Source organism: Lissotriton helveticus, chromosome 8 (assembly GCF_964261635.1).
Source record: "Lissotriton helveticus chromosome 8, aLisHel1.1, whole genome shotgun sequence".
Lineage (NCBI taxonomy): Eukaryota > Metazoa > Chordata > Amphibia > Caudata > Salamandridae > Lissotriton > Lissotriton helveticus.
This window is the reverse complement of record NC_136069.1, coordinates 691,440,786-691,467,091: the sequence shown is the minus strand read 5'-3', so window position 1 is coordinate 691,467,091 and position 26,306 is coordinate 691,440,786.

Sequence of the window (26,306 nt, the reverse complement as noted above, 5' to 3'; positions counted from 1 at the left end):
GAAATTGATCTCTATTGCTCAAAATTGCGGGATGGTTAAAATCTCTGGGCCATTTCTGAGGCAAACTCAAATTTTCGTTCTTGGGTGCTAGTCAGTCTACAAGACCCAGGGGGCTGAAACGATTACTTACTGGAACATTAAATTGTTTTGTGTTACTCCAAGGTAACCCCAAGTGTGGCACAACCCTACTCTTAGCACGCAGTTCCCATTTTTTATATACACTACCCATTCTCTCTAGGCGTGGGCTTGGGGGATAGAAGTAACCCGGTGGAAGTGTTTGAATACCACTGGTCAATATAGTCGGGCCCCAGTTGAGTATGTGTTCAACCACCCTTCTATCTCTGAAATTAATCAGAACACAATCCCCCGGGATATCCTTTTCGCCCTGCCCAAGCCAACTAACCCTTCGAGTGTTTAAAATTTCAGTATGTACAGTATGTGGGAGTGGTCTATTTTTGCTCAGCCAGTGGATAGTTTTGCTTTTTAACTCAGGATAAGTTTCCACACGGCCAGCTTCCAATGGTGGGACTGAAGTAAGAATGACCAGATAAGGTGTCGAAGCAGGGGGCAAATCGATACGTGGGTGAGATAATGTTGTTGGTGTTAATTTCGGGGGAATTAGGTTCCTATCAATGTTTGCCTCTACTGCTAATGGTTGCGGATCTTCCATTATAGCTATAGTAGCATCCACAGCCCCTGGTTTTTGTACATTAACAGTAGGATACAAGTGGTGCGCTTTGTGGGAGGAACTAATTGGTGGATGACTCAGCTGAGAGGATCCACCATTAACAGTAGACTGATCAATTTGTAATACTTTGCTTCTTTCTTTAGATCCAGGAATTTGGGGGCAGTGAGGCACGGTAACCTGTGAATTGGTGGTATCAATAATGTTCAAAGCGGCATTTATTTTTGTTCCCCATTTATCTATAGAGGTCTTTAGATTGGTAATATTTTTCATTGCATCTCTAATTTCTGTTTTAATGAAATGTTCAAGGTGTAATTTAAGCTCCGTTATTAATAGTGGGACCCAACCCGGGGGTTCGATGGATTTATTAGAACTATCATCCAAAACTATGGCCCCTGGGGTGTTTGTTGTTACTGGACAAACATATTGATCTGCATGTTTAGTACCCCTTGAAGTGCCTGGTTTCCACAGAGCCGTTTTCCTTTTCACCTTGCCACCCAGCCTACCTATTTTGGGTGAAACTATGTGGGCTTGGGCAGGGGGCAATTCTGTGGAGGCAGAAGAAAGTGGTGAATTAGGGATTATCTGGGTAGTAGATTCCACAAGTTGTGAGGTATTTAAAATACTAGGTGTTAAAGAAAGACGCCTCTCTGTGCATTCTATTTCATAAGTTACCTGCTGGAGCATTCTATCAATGGCAGTAGGCTGATTAATGGGGGTTTGGATAGAGGGTTTCTGTAGCGTGTTGGGCTTTGTACGTGGTGGAGGGGGAGAATTTTTCCCCATAATTCTTCCCTATATTGCCCCAACAATGTGAATAACTAACAATTAAAAATTGTAACTTTCAGTTTAAATAGTACAGTCCTTATTCAAAGGTATCCCCAAAGTCTCAAGCTAGATTGGAAAAAGTTCAGCAGGAACGAATAGTTCTACAATAGTACTCACAAGGGTGCAGATATAAGAGAGGTGGCCCAGCCCTGCCTCGGTCTGTCTCGGACGGGCTCAGATGGGCCCGCCCTTGGCCTGGGCTCCGCCCGGCGCGTCACGCGCAGCGGGCGGCGTGTTGGCGCTTTATAGTGCGATGTTGCGGCCTCCGCCCTCAGCAGCTGCAGCTGGTTTGGTGCTGCTGGTGTTGCACTCTGGGACTCCAAGTCCCACCAGAGTGTAATGCCCATAGGAGAACAGCAGTGGGGTCCGTGAGGAAGGTGAGCGATTTTCAGAGGGGGCAGAGTGCCGCCAGTCCCTCAAAATAGGCAGAGCAGCAGTGTTGGCAAAGAAAAAAACAACAAAAGTCCCCCACACTGCGAGGCGCGAGGCAGCACTTTATAGCGTGATGTTGCGGCCTCCGCCCATAGCAGCTGCAGCTGGTTTGGTGCTGCTGGTGTTGCACTCTGGGACTCCGAGTCCCACCAGAGTGTACTGCCCATAGGAAAACAGCAGTGGGGGTCCGTGAGGAAGGTGAGCGATGTTCAGAGGGAGCAGAGTGCCTCCAGTCCCTCAAAATAGGCAGAGCAGCAGTGTTGGCAAAGAAAATAACAACAGAAGTCCCCCACACTGCGAGGCACGAGGCGGCGCTTTATAGCGCGATGTTGCGGCCTCCGCCCTCAGCAGCTGCAGCTGGTTTGGTGCTGCTGGTGTTGCACTCTGGGACTCCGAGTCCCACCAGAGTGTAATGCCCATAGGAAAACAGCAGTGGGGGTCCGTGAGGAAGGTGAGCTATGTTCAGAGGGGGCAGAGTGCCTCCAGTCCCTCAAAGTAGGCAGAGCAGCAGTGTCAGCAACGAAAAAAACAACAGGAGTTCTACATCTTGGCTGCCAAGTAGTTGAAGAAACACCCTCCTATACGAGCTCTATTTACTGTGGGGAGGCATCCAAAAGAGGCGTCAGTTGATACCAGAATTCTTTTGGGAAGGAAGGAGTGATCAGAGGGTGAAGATATGTAGGGCCTTTAGGGTTGAGGATTTTGTGGCAATAGGACATGGCTTTGAAAGATACCTGATGCTATAACAGGAGTCACGATAGTGAGCATCTAGGCACATTTAATAGCAGCCAAGCCAACATATTCTGCACTCGCTGTAGTCTTCCTAAACTTGCTTGCAGCACCGCCGAATACAAGATGTTGCAGTAGTCCATTCTTGACATGATTAGGGGCTAGACCACAGTCTTTCTGGTTGTTTCTGGCAGTAAGACAATAATTTTGTTTAAGGACTTTAAGATCCCAAAGCATTGCCCGTCGAGACTCGTAATTTAATTGTCAAAGAATACTTCAGAGTCAAACCAGATTCCTAGGTTTTTTACTTTTCAGTTAGATATGGGTAGCTTGCCCAGAGAGACAGGACACCAGGCCGTTGACCAGATTGTCTGCTGTTTTCCCACAATGAGGACCTCGGTCTTCCCTGAGTTAAGCTTCAAGAAGTTCAGGCTCAATCAAGATATAATCCCTGTCGCATGGCAATGTTGTGAAACATGCAGCTTCTTGGTAGTAACACCAGCAACTCCCACCCCCCATACAGCACAAACATCTGAATCATATAATAAGGATCCCAAAAGTGCACTTAATACTGGCTCAGGTATGAATGTGTGCCCTATTGTACCGCTGTTATGGTAGTGTGATTGGATATCTGTAGGGTGTTTTTCGGTATCACCTGCAACAGATGTGGCATTTTTATAAAGGAGGCTCTAATCCACATTTAACACATCAAACCTACAAACATGTGGTGAATGTAAGGATAATGTGTGTGGATTGTGTTGTAGTGTGAGGTGCTGTTACCAATGAGCCACATGTCACAAAAAACCCAAACAACCAAGCAATGTGCAAGAGGTGATTGTTGTAATACGTAGGTGGTCACTGACTGCACCTGCCTACAAGGGGATCTCTGATCTCCTTTAAAAGAGCAGGCGGGTTGACGCTTGCATTGTGAAACATGGAGTGGCTGCTTTAAGACCGCTCCATTTTTCACCTGAATGCGCTGCCCTGTGCTGCGAGTTCAGGGCTGCGCTGGGGCCAGCACATTCATCATAATACGCCACATTTTTGTTCATTACACTGGGTGCACCTTTTAACAGGTGCGACGGTGCTATGAAGGTAAACAAGACGTTTTTATAATGCAGCAACTGGACTTCAATATTTATTTTTTAATACACTTCCACAATATGGAACTTCGCCTCTTAATATATCAGTTTTCCATAGCATTAACCACATATTTAAAAATACAAAACTAATTTCTTCAAGACGCCCTTTGTTAGAAACCACTAAAATGCTGCTGCTCATGGCTCATACCAGAGATGCCTCTCCACTCACTGTTAACTCGTGGCCCTGCACCTCTTTTGGGCATAAATTCAACAATTGGAAAGGCATAGTCCTATGTTTACATGTATATTTGGTTGTAGATTTACACATGCTTGAAATTCATTAGGAATATCATGATTTCTCCTGGAAAGCAGTGACAGTTACAGCGTTACAGGAGTATGAACAGTGTAAGAGGTAACACATGCATCATTTTACCCATAGAACAATTATGAATCCTCAATTCCATACCAAGAATGAATTTGTACTTGCTAGCTCAATTTTTCTAATACAGGTGACATATTTTCCAATTTGAGTAAACCCCTACTTCTACAGTCCCAGCCAATTGATTTACTTCTGCCTGGATAGAAGAAAATCTGTGACTGTTTCCAGGGTGGGAATAAGATGAGAAATGTTTGTGAACAGCAGCACTCTCTCAAGTTTAATGCTGTAAACCCACTTTCTTAAAAATTTCTGTCAGCAATTTACACTCCCTGCACATAATAGTAGATTTATTTCCACCAATCATATTGATACTTAAGGTGATCCTCTTTCAGGGCAGGGTTTAGGGTGCTGCAACTTGTGCAGCTGCACCTGGTGCTGAGCTCTGAATGTGCAGCATTTAGAAATAACTTACAGATTTAAAAGCACCTCGGCAGAGCTCCTTATGTGTCCAGCAGTTTTCAAGCAGCAATACAAATGTCAAGTTAATTCTGGTGATTAATGTCCCTGCAGGAGAAAGATTAGTTTTTCCTCAGTGGCAGTTTTAACTCATCATAAAATAGCGCAGAGGGTTAATATGCCTGCTGCAATGACCGTGTACCACGCAGATTACAGAACTATGGGGCATATTTTAAAGCACAGCTTTACCATTATCGCTGCTTTAGCATCCGAAAACTGCAGCTAAAGCGGCGATGATGGGCTTGATATTACATCGTAGAGAATTCCTATAGAAGCCCATGTTCACACCAGAACATGGCTTCTATGGGAATTCACAAGGGCATATTATCAAGCCCAATATCGCCACTTTAGTGGCAGTTTTCTTCCGCTAAAGCGGCGATAATGTTAACGCTGTTTCTTGATAATATGCCCCTAAGTTTTATGCGGATAGCTTAGTGGATTAATGCTTTTGTCACAGAGATCCTTTTGTTACTTTTAGTTCATAAGTTACAATCCTAATGTAGCAAGTGACTTATGAATTGTCATCAAAGAGCTGCATACCTTCTGCATGGTTTAGGTTACAACGTTGTGCCCCCCCTCAGGGGTTTTTCTTTATCCTAATTTTGGTAAAAGGGTTAGTTGGGGTAGAAATACATTCTTATTGGTAAAGCCAACCCCAAACACTGTATTATGTTTTATATTCTGAGTTTGAGCTTCTCCAGACCAAATACTCTTAAAACATAGGGGTATATTACCAACAACTAGCGATAATTTTTGTCTCTAACTTGTTTAGAGACAAAAATTATCGCCGCACATCGGCGATTTTTATCGCAGATAAACCTTGCTATTAGCAAGGTTTATCGCAAATGCGATAAAAAACGGCCGCAATGCATGAATATCGCTGAAAAGTCAGCGATATTCATGCATTATCGAGCAAATGCTCTTAGCCATGTTATCCACCTCCCATTGGATAACATGGTGAAGAACTGCTCAGGGCAGGTGTTAGCTTTTGGAGATATTCGCGCTTAGCGCGAATATCTCCAAAAGTTGGTAATAGGAGATAGCGATGTTAGCGACTGTTTCCAGTCGCTAACATCTTGGCACGCCCACTTTGCATGTCATTAGTGATAAATATCACTGACATGCAAAGCGGGGCCCAAGATGGTCGCTATCTCCTATTAGCTGTCACTAACTGGTGTTAGCGACAGCTTGGTAATAGGGAGATAATTTTATCTCCGCTTTCTTGGATTTTAAAGCCAAAAAAGCGGAGATAAACCCCTTGATAATATACCCCATAGGGGCATATTAGCAAGGGTATTTATGCCGCTTTAGCTGCACTTGATGCCGCTAAAGCGGCAATATTATTATCGCCCAATTAACAAGCTGTCGCTAAAAGCTGTTAATGACAGCTTTTCGGTGACAGCGACCGTTTCCCTTGCCACTTTGCATGTCAGTGATATTTATCACTAATGACATACAAAGTAGGTGTTCCCCACAAAAACAACAGGAATCCACTTGCAAACACACCTAACGCCTATCGGCAATGCAACCCTGGGACCCGGTTAGCGACAATGAAAGTCGCACTAACCGCGGTTATCACAGGTTTTTTATACCTGCTCAAAACCTGACTTGTCCATTTAACTCAATGGGGGGGTGGTTTGTGTGTCGAAGGCCACTATGGCCTATCAGCAACCACCCCCCTAACACTGGGTCATTATCACTGTAATTCATGCGATAATCCCGCTTTTCGCCTCTATTTCTGGGTTTTCCATCGCCGTGGAGATAGCCGTTGCTAATAACTTGCTATCTCGGTGATCGAATCCAGCGATAGCAGCGTAAGAATACTCGCTAAGCGCGCTTTGCGATATTTATCGCAAAGCGTTGCTGATATGCCCCATACTTTGCTATAGTATGGATGGTATGTGATGCCTACATCTTGTAACCCTGATTGTTTTGTGTAACTTTTCCTATAGACTGATTTACACACGTCTTTGTATAATGTGTGTGTGTGTGATGTAAAATGCTCTGACTCCCTACACTGGTACGAATAGCTCTATAAAGTAAATAAAATACACGTAAGAAGGGCTGTGTTATGGAGAGATGAGGGCACTGTTAGAGTGTGGTACTGAGGGAATCGTGGAGAAGGAGTTCAGGGGGGGTGCCAAAAAAGCTAAAGCTGCCCTGTGTTTTTACAAGGACTTTCCAGAAGTACATTGGAAACATTACCTTTTGTAGATGCACAGTGATATGAGCTACATGCGTGTGCAAGTTCGGCAAATACAGTACGTGGCTCTAAAACGGACCAATGAATTGTAAAACAAAATGTAATTAGACGTTTCAAAATCGCACATCTTCAAATATTCCTTCCCAAAACACCTTGGAGGATCACGCACAAGCCAGACTTTAAATGTGGCTTCTGTAGAGGTATTTTTGCTCTGTTTTCATATCATTGCACAAATATATAAAAACACATGTTTCATTTAATTATCTGTGGTTTGGAGACACTGGCAAAGATCCAGCTCTTGGTCCTTTTCAATTTATTTAGCAATGACAAAAAATATCACTGAACCCATTCGGTAAATTGATGAAAATTGGATGCACGTTGGAAATAATCCAAACTGACATTGTGTCTGGAAAATAGCGTTCTACAGAACAAACCTCATAGCAGGACTGCAGTCCTTTAAACATATTTTTGTGCGTGTTTTTTTTTTTTTAAAGCATTAGTTTAATAATGAGACCAGAAAACTGCTTCTGATTTCGATTCACTGTCCATTCAAGTAGCTTCGCAAATAATGCGGCCTTTGGAAATTGGCATGACTGTTCTGACCGTGCACAGTCCCATTCTGTGAACTCAGATGCAGAAAGGTGCACTTGCTGTTCTAAATGAAAATAACAACGAAGCCGCTTTTTATCTTCAAACAAGTACAGATTGTAAACAAGTGCCATAGTGAGAACATGTTTCTGATTTTTAAACTTTATGTATTAAATAGACTTTGGGGCATATTACCAACGATTAGCGATATTTATCGCTAACGATGCTTACCAACACATTTTTTAACGCTAAGCATCGTCGGAAATTATCGCAGAGATAACTTGCTATTAGCAAGGTTTATCTCAGAAGTGATAAAAATCCTCGCGCTAACTGCCAAATGAGAGATTATCGCTGAAAAACCAACGATAATCTCTCGAAGTTTGGCGTTAGCTTGATGATAGGGGCTCACAAACTTAGCCATGATATCCACCTTCCATAGGATATCATGGCTAAGTGAGGAAAATACCAGGTGTAAAAAAAGCAGTGCTAACCGCGGTTAGCACTGCTTTTTTTATCACTAACAGGGTTAGCGAAATCCTTGATAATAGGAGAAATGTCGCTTAACAACATTTCTCCTATTATTTTTCTCTGAAACGCCCCCTTTGCATCTCATTAGAGATGCAAGCGGAAGCGTAGAGAAAAAGGGTGCTAACATGCAAATTTGCGTGTTAGCACCCTGTTGCTGATAGGGAGATCATTTTATCTCCGCTTTCTTGGCTTTTAAAGCCAAAAAGCGGAGATAAATCCCTTGATAATATGCCCCTTTATTTCAAAGGCTCTCTGTTTTTATCAGGTTCGGAATTGCGTTCATAACGAAAATGTTAACAAATATAATGGCATATTTGGTGTAAACAAGCAAACAATTTGATATGATTGGATGTATTCACTAGTTCAGTATCTTTCATGTAAGGGATGTATAAAAAAATATTTGAATCGTCTGTCAGGGACATGAGCACGAATACACATTGACAAAGAGAATAGGGTGGACAAACATATAGTTGGGTGTTTAATCTCACTCTGTGTCATCACAGACACCGTTCAAGGCTCCACGGTTATCGAGGATACTGCGCTACCCTTGTATATGAAAACCAAATTCATTCAGGCTGTTGCTGTCTAGGGTTGTTTCAATTAAACTAACAAGGATAACAGGCCAGATTGGAATGAGTTGAAGGGTAAAAGAGCAGGCATGGGAATGTCCGTGATAGAATGTAGTGGGGTGGCAACACCATCCCTGCACACATTGACTTAGATATCTGTCAAGCACATGTGCAGACACAGAACCATACCTACATACATACTCACACACAAGGACCAACACATAATTTCATTTTTGGAAAAGGTGGCAGCATGTCATGTATCTAGTAACCGCAAATGCGTGGTGGTGCATTATCTATGTCAGTGTGCACTGACCACTTGTTCGCCACACATTGGGATGGGCATGTTAATTATGCATTGTTCAAATTCAGATACTGGGCACATGACAAACTGGTAATTGGATTAAAACCTGACAACTGAAAACCACAGCTCCTGGTTATGATGACCAATGTATATTGCATCATGTTATTTTGGACAACCTACATTTTACTATGCCTTTTACATGGTCCCTCAGAACTAATAACTAGGACTCCAAAAATAAATAGAGATATTTATTTCAATAGGAAGGGTCACATAACTCAAAGAGGTTATCTGTTTCAGGTAGATCCAGACCACGACAAATTCATTTTGTTGCAGTCAGATGGATTTACGTAACTTGTAAGCTATAGAAATCTAATCATCATGATATTATACTCCATAAGGCAAGGAAATAGCCAGAAGAATAAAATACCCTCCATTTCAGCGATATCCTGACTGGCACAGAGTGTATTAGTGATGCGAGTGAGCCTGCCCTTGTCCGGTTGCTTCCATGAGTGAATTCTGGAAACATTGTGGCTAAATGGTTCATTTACCATCTCTGTTCTGAAGAAATTCAGTGATCCATCTGCCCATACTTATTGCCATTTTTTCTTCCCTTTGTTCATCCATCTGTAATTCTCTACATTTATCCATCCATATTTCTATATCTTTTCTTCCTTCCTCCAGACATCCATCTTATTCCCCACCATCCATTCTGCCTCCTCTCATCCTCCTCTCTATCCATCCCTCTATCAATTCATCCATTATTCCGTCTTTCCTTCCAATTGTCCCTCCACTCGCCCTTTTCTACATTCTCCTTTCCATCCATTCACCTTTCTCTCAAACCTTCCCATCCAGTTGTCTCTCCATCTTTATCTGTCTCGTCACCCATATGGTGCTTCATCCAACTATCCATTCTTCTCACCCTTGTTCCCCTCCCTTTTTCTCTTCCTTCTTTGCTCTCATGCTCCCTTGTTCCATTTGTTCCACCACCCTACAGTTTTGAATGCTATTTTCTTGCAGTGGTATTTATGTTTGGAGGCAAGTGTTTCTGATCAAAGTCAAAGAAGCCATAAACGACATTTTAAAGGTTTTATATTACACATGCTGCACGATTATTTCAACTATGGAGTATTGGGACTTCTAAAATTTTAAAATACAGTTAGTAGGAAGTTCAGTCTCCATTGACTGTGTTTAAAATTATTTCCACTGAACATTGCATTATGTGTGTGTGACAGTCTCGAAGTTGTTATCAGTGTTAGCAGCGCTCCTTTTACTTACAGCAAATTTGAATGTCAGCAAAATACATATGGTAGAAGAGATGGTAGAAGGCAGATATCCGTATTATGGGCACAGGTAAATTTTCAACAATGTCAATGAGATGCCTGAGTTTGATGATGATGACGCATGACAGGAAGGATTCAAGGGAAGCATGAAGGGTGAGTAAACAAAGGATTAGTTTGTACTGCTGTACAACTATTCATTTGATGCACATCAAGTCCTGTAGATCATGCATGAGAACGTTGTAGTGCACTGTGTCAAACATCAATGGGCCTATCAGGATCAGTGCTTAACTGGTTTACCTCTTTTCTTCAAAACCGGACTCAAAAATTCAAGGTCAACAACAACTCCCTGTCCAATCTGTGCCAGTAACGCTGGGAGTCCCACAAGGGTCCTCACTATCCCCGACACTGTTTAATTTATTCATGGAACCACTTACTGTTCTGTTGCAAGCATCCAACATACAGTTTCACATGTACGCAGATGATACACAACTATACCTTAAGATACACACACCAGAAGACATCAAATTGCTTAACACAACGATTATGAACACCCAGTCATGGCTAGCTGAGAACCAGCTCAAACTAAACGCACAAAAAACTGAATTTCTCCTAATAGCTCCTCCCGCCAAAATACCCCTCTTGCATGACTGGTTCAAACATCTTACGGCATTCAATTTTCAACCAACCATTGTGGACTCACAATGGACTGCAACCTCAAAATGCATAAACACAATAACAACGCAACAAAGGCGGCAAACTTCCAGAAAAATACATTGACGAAGCTGAAACCCTTCTTACCGATGAATGATTTCAAGACGGCAGTTCAGGCGCTAGTTATCCCTTGGGTGGATTATGGAAGTGTCTCTCTTTGTGGTCTCCCCAAAGCAACAACAACACCACTAAGAGCCTCCATCAATGCTGCAGCGAGACTCATCACAGGCTAGAAAAGAAGGTCCCACATCTCCCCTGACGTAACATCCTTGAATTGGCTACCATTTGAAGCCAGAATACACCTGAAAATTGCCTGCATGACTCATAAGGCTATACACCACAATGCACCCAGCTATCACACTCAGAAATTGACTATCTCTGGTGGTATTAGATCCTCAAGAAGTTCGGAAAACCTACTATTGAAGCCACACCGATTGAACAAGACGAAAACATATAAACGTTCCTTCTTGGGGATGGCACCTAGGATTACGAGCGCACTACTCCCAGAAACCAGACTTATCACCTCTACGGCATTTTTCAAAAAGGAAGTAAAAGCGATTCTCCTGGAAAAATTCACATGATCGTTATCTAAGGAAACTATGAGTTCACTAGTACCTCCACCAGTAGTCCTTTTATGACACGGTTCCAACCAGACAATCTAGGCACCACAGTTGCCATTGCTGTGTCCCAATGGGACTGTTCTGTTTTGCATCTTTTTGTTTTACTTTGCACAATATGATATGTATACTTGATCTACCTTTTTCTATTTTGTTGTATAATTTTCTTCACTGATTGTAAAGCGCTCTGATATCCGCAAGGGTTTTGTTCGCACACTATAAAACTTTCAAAATAAATAAAATAAATAAATAAAATCAAGCAAATATTGTAGTATTAGTAAACAGGGATTCATTCACCTGGCTTTTTTAAATGTGAACAGCTCTAGAAAGAAGTCCCTGATGGAAGCTTCATTGCGGCAATGACAAAATCTCAACAGAAACTGATGAGATGCTTTACTTCTGGCTCAAATAAGCCTAGTAAAAGACAGTTGTCTTAATGGTGTTATCAAAGCAGAAGAGATGTGGGAAAGGATTGTAGCTTGCTATGCCTTAAGGGTTTGAAGCTAGCTTCTCCTCAATTAGTGTGATGAAAGCATACTGAAATAGTAATCAACAACCGTGACTACTGTATCCTTGTTTTCATTGATCTCTCAAGGATGTTTACCCATTTCAGACACCATTCACTGCACTCTATATGCCTAAGCTGGAACCATGTAAAGTTCCAAATTAAGTCATGGTCTACAGAGATCTACAAGAATATATTTGTACCATTATAATATTCAACTACACTAGAACTTCTGCAGCCCTTACTGCAATATAAGACATCGCCATACAACAGTATGCCCATCACATGGGGCCTGATTCACAAACTGTAATTTGTAGTAAGGTTTGCAGGACTACAATAGTACTACAACAATTTAGCAAAAAGTGATATTCAAAAACTGCACTTTTGAGGTAACTTACATTTTTGTGTAAGTGTATTAATTTTCAGAATTCACAAACTGCACGTTTGTAGTAACTTACACTTTTCTAGCAAGTGCATTACTTAATTCTTTCCTATGATAGAGTGTTGTAGTACTAATGATAGACCATGTCTAGTGCTGGACTACAAACGTTTAGGCAACTACAAAAGTTCAGTTTGTGAAGACTGAAAATTAGTAAACATACTCAAAAGTGTAAGTAACAACTGTGAATCATGCCAACATGTCATACTTAGCTTAAGTATATGCTAAGTTCAAACACAGCATGTCTGGATTTGTGGTTCTCCCATAGGAAAAATCCAGCTTCTGTGTCTCAACATCCGGTGATTCTGGGCAAATCACTTCATCCTCCCGTGCCTAACAAAAAATGAATATGTCATTGTGTAATGGAACTGGTGCTCATATAAAGCGCTCTGATACCTAATACCTTTGCGTCAAGTTCACTCTATATAAAACTATGGGGAAAAAAGACAGTCTCAATGACAGACTGCTTTCCTCCCAGCGTCTTTAGCAGTGCAAAGTCAGTGAGCTGATATGTCAACCATGACCCTTCTGCAGAGTAGAATCCATATTCGCTTGCAAATATCTGAGCAACTCTATTGGGTCAAACACTACTATGTACTTTATTTTGCCAAACCAAAGGTGGTGATGGACGGGGCTTTGACAATACAAGCACTCACCCCCAGTCAACTGATCTGGGTTTAATCCATCTCCGTTCTTTAGCCCACTCTGCCACCCCAGTTCAGACATGGCCATATGCAAATCAGTCAGACCCTGTGCCTCATGGGAATGTGATGTATTCCTATAGGTTCTGTATCGATTCCCCTATTCCCGGCCCTGTTCTGGTTAATACTTAACTAGCAGCCGACCCACGGTGCAAAAAACCGTTATCTGATTAAGCCACACCACGGCACAGAAACGTGTTATCTGATTAGGTAATAACGCATGCCATCTAATTAGACAAGCACTATTCCTCCAGCCCCTGATAAGGCATACGGAGTTCTCAAAACAAATCAAACCTATGACAACCTGGGAAAATCCCTGCAGCCATTGTTTTGATTTCACCGAGAACTTCAGTAAAAGAATGTGCGAACAAGCCCGTTCGTATGACATCCTTATTGACGTATCCATGTCCATCCTTACGTCAATCCCGACACCTTACAGGTATAAATATTACCGACATTGCCTTAAGCAAACACACGCGGTGGTGACGAGACGCGCTGAGGAGCCCAGCAGAGAGCGAAGCCCACACGCGCTGCCCCGCCTTCCTGACGCGCTGAGAACGAGAAGCTGTTTTTCTCCTGCCGAGAAATCCAGCCCTGGCGCTTCCAAGCAGCCCACGCAGGCAGCTGGAATATCAAGACCAGAGACGAGAGATACCAGCCCTCAACCATTCTAGATCTCAGGTACAGAACTGAACAACCCCTTGCAGAGAATTCTTGAGTCAGTCACTTGGCAAAACAAACTTAACTTAAACTGCTACTTATCTACTCCCGCCCACGTATCAGGCTTAGGTCAGGTACACTGGGGTAGGCGTGGTTAGAAGCACCAGTTGAGTACGATTAGTCAAATGTATATATGTATGTATCTATTTTATCAATTTTAACTATCATATGGCTTAGAAACCATATCAATGCTTCTGCAGTATTATTTTATGACTTCTGCTTTTATTGTATGCACTTTACTTAACCATAAGTATCGCAATAATATTGATTCATTTCTCTTGTACGAGAAAAGAGACTGATCAATAAATAACATCTTTTATTGAACACGCCCGTCTCTTCCTTTTCTCTACAAACTGGTGAAACTAAGAATGCACGTACTGACTGAGTAAAATAAGTTGTCTTTTGTTTTCACACGACTCTAGAGATACACTCTTGATTGGGGGAGAGCAACGTTGTCGTGTTCTATGGTTGTCAGAAACTAAATCCCTTCTTGTCTATCCAGGGAAGTTAAACTCCTCCTTGTCTATTCGAGAAAGTTTCTAGTGAACTCTGAGCTAGCTGGCAAAACCAAAAACTTTAAGTCTAATATCGTCAGTAGAAGACCTAGTTAACCTCTGCCCTAGATCTATACTATTGAAGATATTATTCCAATGCGCAGAGCCTATTGGGATAATAGGAACTACACTACATGGCGCCCAAATGTTTGGATAGGCGATAAAACTAACGCAAGACATTAGAGTAACTCAGTCGTGCTTTTTCACACAGAACCCCTTTTTCCCATAATACTCCAAAGACGTCTGGAGTGGGTAAAAGGTCATATCCGCCAAACCTCACAGGAGGAGACTCCTATGTATGGTTCTTGGTTTATTCAACGTTGAAGGATATACTGTTCCAAAATATTGTGCATCTAATCTTTGTTTCCATAGAAACCTGATCTGCAAACAAACAGGATAACCTCCCTGTCAGTAAAATGGTAGACAGTGATGATGAAAGGGAGACAGCTAGACTAGCAGCTGAACTCGTAGCAGCTGATAATACTCTGCTACAAAATGACCCGGATGCAAAACTCATCCCGGTCAACATAAGAAAATCTATAACTTTAAAACTTATAGAAAATGGACTGACATCGAGAGGTGGTACAGTCATATTCGTAATTGAAGTTGCAACAAAGAGATTTGCCTACCCCTCATATATTTTGAGTTTTGCAATTACTGAGGCAACAATGATAAACACGTTTCTTCTGTTTATCATGAACATTTATTTGTCATTTCATTCATAATTTTTCGTTTTTTGAACATGTATGCATGTGGAAAAAGAAATAGTTGCACTTTCAACTTCTGCTCACATATCACAAGTAATAAATTTCATAAAAAACAAGTGATTTTGTACAGTAAAAAATTAAACAATATGTGATTTATGTACAGTGACAAAAAAGTGATGATGTTTGTAAAAACAAATATGCAAGATGATGATTTCAATCATGCATATAACGCTTTTATACAATTTAGTACATTGTGAACAATAAAGTTTTTTTTAAAACACAAAATGAAAGACCAGCTTGTCTATTTAAAACAGACATAAATCAGTGCGCCTCGTTTTATTACTAGGCTTGTGGCACAAGCCTAGTAATAAAACGAGGCGCACTGATTTATGTCTGAGGGGTAGGCAAATCTCTTTGTTGCAACTTCAATTGGCCCAGCCGACCCTTCTGTCCCATGGGCTAAACTCCCCCTTTTTTTCTCAATATTCGTAATTGAGGCACACGAATATCGGCAGACAGAGGTATTCTATTCATGGATAAACTTTCCAGCAGCAAACGCTGTAACAAAAGAGTTCCACTATTATAAAATAGAGGAACCACCGGATACCTACACTCCTTTCGAGGAGGTGGAAGTACCACTCAAATTCCAAGAGCACCTGCTCTTGTTTAATGGCGCCCTAAAACATAATAATCACATCACCAGGCTCGGTCCACTAGGTAGACCAGGAGCAACGTGGCCGGTCCTAGCCGGATATACACCACATCCAGACATTGAAGAAATGTCTGCACCAGATCTTTTAGCACAGCTAAAACAACTAATCAAAATACATAGACAATTAGTCCAATATGTAATACGGACTTCAACAATCCAACCGGCAAATAAAATTCCACAGCTGACCCCTCATCAGGGTAACACAAATAAAATTACACCACAGAACATACAGTCCTGTCTAGGTAAAGTACCCGCAAAACGGGAACAAATACCTTTCTGGCTAGCACAAAAAATCACTCAAATAGAGGCGGTGTTTCCAGACACCACCCCGGTAGAAAAACACAGGATTCTGACTATCTGTCTTCCAATGGGAATCGCACCACACGTGGAGGACTGTGACACTTGGGGTACAGTCTTTGCTTCCATATACACAAAAACACATGGTGTACCATCCATGTCAGTAATACCAGATGTGCTAAAACAAATTCAAGATGAATATGGTCCAGAACCCGCTTTAACTCTCGGTATGAAATTACTGAAGGACTTCAAGCAGGTCTCGGCTATATTATTAGCCAACATAAAGGGAGAAGCAGCAAACGTGGCGATCCGCCAAAGGTTAAAAGAGACAGATATAGCAGACCAACCAACTGAAATTGCCAGAATCATAGAGAAATCCTATGAAGAACTAGGAAGAGATAGTCTGGGTGGAATACCGGTAAAACCTCAACTGATTGAAAGTCCTGAAAAGATATTTATTAAAAATAATTTAAATACTCAAAAAAAGAGCTGGGATGGAAACAAACAATCCAATCCTAAAGAAAAAAGATTCCAGTCCAGAGGAAGGTCTCCTCGGCGGAGAGAAAGATCTCCGAACCAAGGACGCAGGTCTCCCCAAAGTGAGCCCTTTGGAAAAAAATATAACCTTAGAAATAGGGATAATATAAAGAAACCTGATAGATATCAAGATAATGATACACGTCCCTCTCAATCTTTTCAGACTTCCTCGCAGAAATCGGAAAGAAGAGGACGATCAGTACACAGGGAAGAGCACGTCAAGTCCAAAGACAAGGAACCTGCTCATCCGAATAAAAAGTTACAATTTCCAAAAAAGAAGGTAGCCAGTATTAAAGTAATCAAAGATGCCGAGAATACTGAGGACACAGCTGAAAAACGGAGAATGGGCTCAGACAATGCTAGACAGCGCAGCAGAAGTGAGCATAGCTCGCAAAGTCCTTATGAATCATCTGGAGACAGTGGACACGAATGAATATATTCAAGTGGAAACTGCTGACACCAGAGTTAGCAAACCTCACAAAATATATGAAATTACATTGCGTATAGAGGGGGATAAGACTAGAAAAATAAGGGGACTATTTTGGGATAATCTCTCCCAGGGCTATGACATCCTTCTAGCTGAAAAAGACTGGCCACCCGAGTTCGTCAGAGAGTGCCCTCATGGCGAAGAAATAATTATGACTGCCTTCTCAAATCACATTCCAATTCATAAAAAAATATACACTTGCTAGAAAGTGGGCAGTAGCTCAAGCTCCTGCTTTATATAAAAATCATGTAGGATGGGATGAGTACTCTCCTCCTCACAAAATCCAGTTAAAATCACAACCTACTGCACAGAGGCAGTACCCAATTAAGCAAGAAGCTAAAAAACAGGTAAAAGAGATCTTAGATCAACTTGAATACCAGGGGGTGATTGAAACTTGCACCTCACAAATGAACAATCCTTTGTTTCCTGTCTCCAAACCAGACAACTCATATCGTCTAGTTTTGGATTACAGACACCTTAACTCATGTTGCAAAACTTTTGCAGTGCAAAACTCACATAGTGCTGCATTAATGAATAACATAGTACGCAAAAAATACAAAACAACATTAGACATCTCTAATGGATTCTTTTGTCAAAATATAGCAGCAGAGAGCAGATATTTGACTGCGTTCTCGGTAAATGGCTCGCAAAAAAGTTTCTGCCGTTTACCCCAGGGGCACAAGAATAGCCCAGGATTATTCTCAAAGAGAGTAACAGAATTACTACAAACATACGATGACGAGGCATTATCATATGTCGACGACATTTACCTAACAGATGATGACTTGGATACTCACTTGAAGAGAGTGAACACCATAATACTTGGGTTCGCAGCAGAGGGTTACAAATTCAACTTTAAAAAATCAAGAATTGCCCATCTAACGGTCCTGTTTTTAGGATATGAATTATCAAGTGAAGGCAAAAGCCTGGCTGACAATTTCCTAGAGAAATGTGCTGTACTCCAAGCTCCTAGAACACTAAAAAACTTACAATCAATTCTAGGCTTCCTAAATTTCGGAAGAACATACATTGCAAATTACGCAGAAAGGATCAAACCCCTTTATGATCTAATAAAACCAGATTTTAAAAGAATCAATTGGACTCAAAAACACACAGAAATTTTGAGATCTTTACAAACAGACATGCTAATTAAAACAAAATTAGAAACACGTGATAACTCACGCAATCTTGTGATTCGAGTCATCCCAGGAAGATGCGGATTCACATACCTGACCTCTAATGAGGGAGAAAAGGTTCAAATTGCATACAAATCACACTTGTACACAAAGGCTGAAATGAAATTTAGTCCAACGGAAAAAATTCTGACAGCGGTACAGACTGCTGTAGCAAAGGAAAGGGCCCTAGCACAAGGTAAACGAATAATCATCGTGACACCAATACCAGCCCTGGAGGTGGTAACAAAAGCAAGCATTCCGAATGCTAAAGCACTCCATCCAAGGTGGATACAGTGGGCTAATTCTCTTGCAGCAACAGACGTTGTATACAAATTTGATCCCAACTTAAAAACACAAGAATTTCTCCAATACGAATTTGAATGTCCTCCGCCAATCGAAATTCTGCCTCTAGAACACTACGGCTGTATAATATATACAGACGGGTCAGCACAACCCGCAGTAGGGGGTAAACAAGCTTACAGTGCTGCGTGCGCGATCGTTAAAGGTCGCTGGCACGAAGGGAAATTTAAACCAGCGGTCACTAAAACACAATCTCTAGGAGATTGTACAGCTCAAAGAGCAGAACTACTAGCATTCAAGATGGCGCTTGAAAATACCGATCGAGAATTCCCCACACTCCTAGTGTGCGATTCGTATTATTGCGTTCAGTCTTACAATGAATACTTGCAGATCTGGCTTCAGAATGGTTTTAAGGATGCAAAAGGAGGCACAATCAAGCATAAAATGCTTTGGGAACAAGTAGTTCATTTGCAAAAAGAACTACCAAAGACTCACGTGATACATACACTGAGTCATCAACGTGATGGCGTTCACGTTGCAGGGAATTCATTGGCTGATGAGGCAGCGAAGGCAGCTGTGCAAACGGCTTCCGTAGCCGCCATCACACGGTCAAAAACAAAAATAGACAGCGATATATTACAAGCTGTCAGCGCTACAGGAAAAGATTCGATAGAAACACTCCCAAAAGGCTTTCCTGTGAAATACTCATATATGACTGATACAAACAATGTTCCGTTTGCTCGAATCCCTGGAGTGGGGGATAGAGTGATTCCAAACATGGAACATAGGTTAGGACTTATCATAGCGGCACACGAAGGACTTGCTTCTGTACATGCTGGCGTCTCAGCCACAGTATCATTATTAAAACAGAGATACTGGTGGCCGCAAATGAGAAGACAAACACGGAACTATGTTCTAGAATGTGAAATTTGTCAAAAAATGAAAGTATCAACAGTGAGACGACCAGCTCAGACGCCCCTTCTAATCTCGGATAAACCATTAGCTTGTGTTTACCTGGACCACTGTGGTCCCTTACAAAGGGATGGTAACTATAAATATATCATGGTCGCAGTGGATTCCTGCACGAGATTCATTTGGATGTGGCCCCAGCGATCGGCTGACGCCAGAACTGTTATAAGAGATTTGCGAGTCTTTATCGGCACATACGCAATTGGCATGCTGCATTCTGACCAGGGTCCTGCTTTTAGCTCTCGAGCTTATAAGGAGGCCATGACCAGCATGGGCATTGCATTGCGGTATTCTTGTCCATTTCATCCAGAGGGAAACGGAATCGTAGAAAGAAAAAACCGTGACATAAAGCAATCTATAACAGCGAAGGTATTAGGTTCGGGAGCTGGGTGGGTCAAACATCTAATAAGTGTCCAACGTAGTCTAAATAACCTGCCAAGAAATTCTCTGAGGGGATTCAGTCCGTACGAACTATTGTTTGGAACTAGAATGATGGTCTTAGATCTTGACAGTCAGACTTCAGTGGTTAAAGAAAAAAGCTTTGATATCAAAGATCGTTTGGCTATTTTACAGGATTTAAACGAAACAAGGAAAGACCTGAGCAACATAAAGTTGAAACAACAGCCAACGACCACTGAAGAAATACCACCTGTCCCAGCAAGACCTGTCTGGGTTCCAAAAGTCGGGGATCTAGTCAGAGAAAAGATCGCGGTAAAGAAGGAATTTGGGCCTTCTTACAGAAAAGCAGTTCCTGTCTTGTCTATCAACGGGACAAGATCAGTAGTACTACCGCCCCTTGCTGGTAAAAAGGAGAACCGAGTTGTATCCATCGACATGGTTAAACCACAATCATGTGGCCGATAACAAACAGTAGGCCAAGTGGACTCCCGATAAGTAGTAGAACACCAAGGTTTGCTACAAACACAGAGGTTCAATCTAAGAGGCTACTCACGTTTGAAATGCCAAAAGAACAACAACAAGGTCTATGCAACAATGCTATGGAACTTAAACCTCTAAAAACCCAAATAAAAACATTTAGCAGAGACACACCAATCTACAATGAAGTAATAAATGACTATGCTGCTGCAACAAAACACACGGATAAAGCAAATATCAATCCTGAAGCTATTGGATCAATAGACAGAACGGCATCCGGTTACTTCATCAACTTCAGCGATTCATCTGAAAACCTGAGTGAATCAAAGGAACAAACATCAACAAAAACCTTTAAAGACAAAGCTAAGGAACTTTTTCAACATCTGAAAGAAACCTATCTGATTTCTCCGTGGATTGAATTCTGGGTGGCCTTAGGTGCACTTATCCTCATACTTTGGCTCATCATGGTACTATGTTTGGGACACTTCATTGAGGGAAAATATGCTAAAATGGACACAGCAAGCCAGAAAATCAACTTGGTCCTCAAACCACACACGTCTTCACACATCGAGAAAAGGGAACTTTCTTCAGTCAACTTCACAGCCAATCCTATACCCGGTGGGGTAGCATGGGACAATACTGAATATGAAATCTATGGTCCGGTTGAAATCCTGAAATATCCACACCAAATCAAGATCTCATTGAGTGACTTTGTAAAACCAAGCTCAGTTGCTGATGATTGGGACGTGGAAAGCATTAATAATATGATGTCTGACCTAGTGATGTCTGCTAAATTTACAAAACATGATTATTTGCAGGGTTCGTCTAATTATGATAAAATGTTCTGCTATAATCACTATAGTAATCATTATCTGCATAAATCTGCACAACCTAGAAATGTTTTAAATTATAATCAATGGGAACACTGTGCAACCCCTCGAAAAGGTAGCTCAAGAACTTTTTATGACAAATATTCATATTTTTCAGGGTTCAACACAAGTAATGCAGAAACATTTTATTTCAAATTATCAAACAAGACAGGTACAAAGACCATGCTTACAAACACTAAATTGATATATTCAGACTCATTTTTTGAGCAAATGAGTACATTTGGTTTTGAGTACTGGGACAAAAATGTTGAAGTAAAAAGTGTTTGGGGTACAAAGGAATGGCAAGTACAAGGTATAGGATCATTGTTTAGAGCCTGCATGATCCCAGAACAAATGATATTTTTGAATGACACTATTCAACAAACTACCTGTCTTGGCCTAGCCAAAATCAAAGATTTAAACAAACCGTCTATTCCAAAGCCAACGATAAACAGTAATAGCTCGACAGATGAGGAGATAGACGTAAAACATATATTAAGCCAAAACAGAACACATCCAGATTGGAAAAAGTGGTTGATCTGGCCCACAGATACTAATAACTGTCAAGACAGATTCCTGAACAAAATCCAGGGGTTCAAATTGACCAGGCCAGACCCTAGATATTCCCAAACACAACACCCAGGGATAATTACCACGTACAGTGTGGGCAAGCTCTGCCTTCAATGGCTACAAACATCCACACTGGCAGAAATTAAGCAACACCTAACTTTACTTACTGATGGTGCTGACTTGCGTGATTTCATTATGGGACCACGCAAACAGCGTCAAAAACGCTTCATAGCAGCCTCTGTATATGCAGCTTATAACGAAGCCTGGAAAATAACTCAAATTGAAACATCAGAGAAAATACGGGAAATTGACCGTATTAATTTGGAAAAATCACTTTCTGTAGTGGACAATGGGTTAATGACTCTGTCCTCCAGAATATACTCTTTGGACAGCATTGTGTCTTCAGCAATCGACATAATATCGCAAGACTTACTGTTATTACAACACGGTCAGTCCCAATTGCGTTCTATTGTACAACTTGGCTGGACGTTACAAAATCTGCGTTCAGGCTATGTGCCTTGGCGTTTAATCAACACAACGTCACTGTTCAATATCTTTAACCTTACTGATAAACAAATCAGTATGGCACAGAAGGGTGCTGATTATACAATCCTGAGCATTGAGAAACTCGAGAGATTACCATTGACAATGTCAGAACGACCTGTCAGTGAGTGGATAATACATGGAATAATTAATATTCCAATATCTACTTTCAGGTTTCAATACTGCCAAAAATATATACAGGCTGGCATGTACGAAAAATTGGGTAAAGGGTACATTAAGTCAACATGGAACTTACCCTATTCACGTGCTTGTGTCAGTAATAAAGGCCGGAAAGTGTTTTTTAGTGGCAATAATTGTGCCATGTCACTAAGCGGTACACTTCTGTGTAATGGTATTAGTTTACACGGAGCCTGTGAAGGGTCCTCAAATAACCTTTCATGTCACCAGCTAGGCACACCTGCGACACAAATAGAACCATTCTTTAGGAGACTATCGAACGGGAGTTACATTATAATCGTAGACCGCAGATGTTGTAGCTTGGTGCCCGGAGTAGCTTATCTCATAACTACGACTTCGAAGGTCAGGTGCTGTGAACGAGTATTGTTCCCCAGCGCAATGCCAGACAGGGAGGCAAGGTTATGGCTGAATTTGAAAATTTCTTCCATTAGAGTTGATACTTTAAGCAGAATGAAAACTGTGCTCCTTCAGACGCCAACCAGGCTCACGTCATCAAAAGAAACGTATGATCTCCAAGTTGCAAGGACAACGGCAGAGATTCATTCATTGTTATCAACTAATTCCCCCATACATTTCGCAGAAATCCTGAACGAAATCGTAAATATTTCTGATACCAGTGGAGTCTCAAATGTATTTAAGACAGTGTTTTCGGGGGCTTTAACACCATTTAAAGCCATTCTGGGTATTTTTCCAGACTTTGTCCATTCCGTCTTTGGTGGACTTCCTCTCCTTTTGAGACTAGTGACAGGAATCCTATTTTTGATCCTGCTATTTCGCTATGGCAAACAGTGTCACAGACAAGACACCTGCGACAAGGGAAGAAACAATCCTAGCCATTGGATACCGGGACCAGATATCTAGAATCCTTGGACTGTCCCGGCTTAGAGACCTGAACATGACTTGGTTTCTTTCGTTTAGACCTATGTGGCAAAGCTGTGTTTTACCTGTATTAAGGTGCTTGCTATGCGGAGGAGAATGCGTGTTAGACACCTGTCTGACGCTACAATCGGATGCGCCAATGGATGCAGAAACTTTGTTGGGTCCGGTCACGGCTCATGCATTGTGCTGTCCCCAGCGGCTACCAATCCTGATGATGGCATTCGTGGAGACCTCACCACTACGATTAAGGGGTAGTGAGGTTCAAGATGAAAGCAGCATCGATCAGGTACGACCTTCTGTCAGCTATGCTGATCCAAACATCAATGAAGGCAATCATGCTCACGAATGCATGGTAACATCTTTTTCCGAGTTAATGGCACTTTCACAGGAAGCTGTTGACAGCTTTTTCGAGAGTCTAAATGATATGATGTTCTCACCAGAGCAGAAATAATGACTTTTGAACAAGCTAGCACAAGGCGTTCCCAACACCCTGAATTTGGCCTTCAACTTTGATAATAAAGTATCATGAACAATTTTCTCCAGTTTACGGACAGGTGAACATTATTTTTCAGCGGCCCCAAAAATATTTTACAATTTTTCGGGACACTTATCTTCTGCTTAAAGTAGAAACTATTCTTAGAGAACTATATTTCTATTTTAGGAACTTTAGAATCATTAGCTGCCCTCTAGCCTGTTCATAAATATTTTATTTTGTGATGAAATGGTCTCGCATTTTTTTTTTCTCTTCTGTATTAAGAGCCATTTCATGTGTTGATTTTCATATTTTATTAGTTATGATGTATGAATATGCGTGATATTTAGCATTAATATACTGTTTGAGTGCATATAATGTATATATATATATTTTCGTATATTTCATGTTTCAAAATGCATATGGATGTATTTTGGGGTGGTACGGTATTAAGCATGGGCGGATTTTGCGGATTGGCAATCCGCGAACTTGCGTATTTACGGATTCGCAATCCGCGAAGATCCGCGAACTCTAGCGGACTTGCGGATTTTTCCGTTTTTTGTGTTGGCGCGTGTTCGCGCCGATTTTGGGACAAGTTCGCAATTGCGAACTTACTTTTCGGCTTGCAACGGCCGCGACTATGTTGTTTCTACGTCTGGTTTATCATCACAGGTTCACAGCACCCTCTGTTTCACCACTGCCACCCTCTGGGACACCCATGCCACCCTCTAGTACATCCTCACAGGCACCTATTAGGTTTATTTATTACTGTAGATTATGGTGGTTGAAAAAAGCTAGCACACCTGCCCTTCTTCAACTGCCATCAATTAATTTGTGTTTCATTAATGTGTCAGTAATTTTGAAAGTTCCAGTCTGGCTGGCACCTGCTTCCTTCCTTATCTGTAATTTGCTATTTGTTGCAGTGATTTTTTTTTTTTACAGGACCTTTATGGTGCTATTCTATGAGCCTGCTGTTTGGGTCATAGCAGGGTCATAGAATTGTTGCAAACTCTGGAGGGGCCCATCAGGAAGCACTACCTTGAATGTTACTAATGTTAAGTTTGAACTTTTGCACCTGCTCATTGCTTTCATTTTAGCTAAAATCGTTTTTTTTTGCAATTTCGCGCGTTATTTGGGGCGCGAATCCGTGCGAGATCGATTTCGGAAGCCGCGAATACGTGCGAATACAAAATTGTTTTTGTTGCGACGTGTATGTTCGCGTGATCTTGCGCGTGTTCGCGAGGCGCTTCTAGCTATTCGTTTGCCAAGTTACCCTATCGGTCGTACACGGGCGCGGCCATCTTGTTGGCGTGACGTAATTCCGTTTCCGCCCGCTATGTGTAATCTCGCAAAGTGTGCTGCTCGCGAGTACAAGTTCGCGCGTACTCGCAAGGAAAATCTCGCGCGAACTTACCCACGCGGTCGTGAACGGGCGCGGCCATCTTGTTTCTCATTCATTGCTATGGTTCTGGGCATGCTTTCTCTATCCTCTCTCAATCTCTGCCATCCTTTGCTTGTTTGAAGTTTTTTTGATCTAATTTTACTTATTATCTAACCCTCTATTTTTCTAGCTCTATATTTTTGTGTTTTCTGCAGCTTTTAGTTACTTTTAAACTACTTTTTTAAACTCTTTTATTTTCTTCTTCACTATTCTATTTCTTCTTTATCATTTAAGTTTATTTCTGCCCAGACCATGGTAAAGGGAGCCGGGAAGCACCCTGAGAAGGGGAAGGGTCCCGCACCCCGTGCCCGGCTCCCGTGCGGGCGTTTAAGGGGGGAGCAAGTGGTCCCGAGGGAGATCTTTAGCGCGGAGGAAGTGGCGGCACTGATCTTCCATGTCCAGCGCCGCCTCCCCAAGACGATCCTGGGAGGCGGCAAGATCGCGACCGGCTATGGCATCCGGGAGCGCCGCCAGCGGTGGGAGAAGGTGTGCCGGGCCATGTACAAGATCTCTGGGGTCCGGCGCACGTATAACCAGGCCACCCACCGCTGGACCGATGTCATGGACCGGGAGCGGGACTTGCTGGACGCGCTCGGCGTAGAGGTCCCCGGGCTTGGTGAGTAGTAGTAGTAGTACATTTACTACTCTGTTTTATCCGGCTCTGTTATTTGCAAATCTTTGTTCTTTACCAAGAGCAATAATGCTGCCGATTACATTGAGGTAAATTATATTTCAAAATCTTCTATGCATTTCATTTTCAGGTGCACTGCTCTCCTTCTCAGTAGCCTTGCTTGCTACTATGCTTCTTTGTTTTGTATGTTGTGTTCAGAAGCATTTCATTGGCCTGAGAAATTATGTATCAGTGTACTGTAAAGAAAAGAACTGCGTAATGCTAGACAGTAAGGGT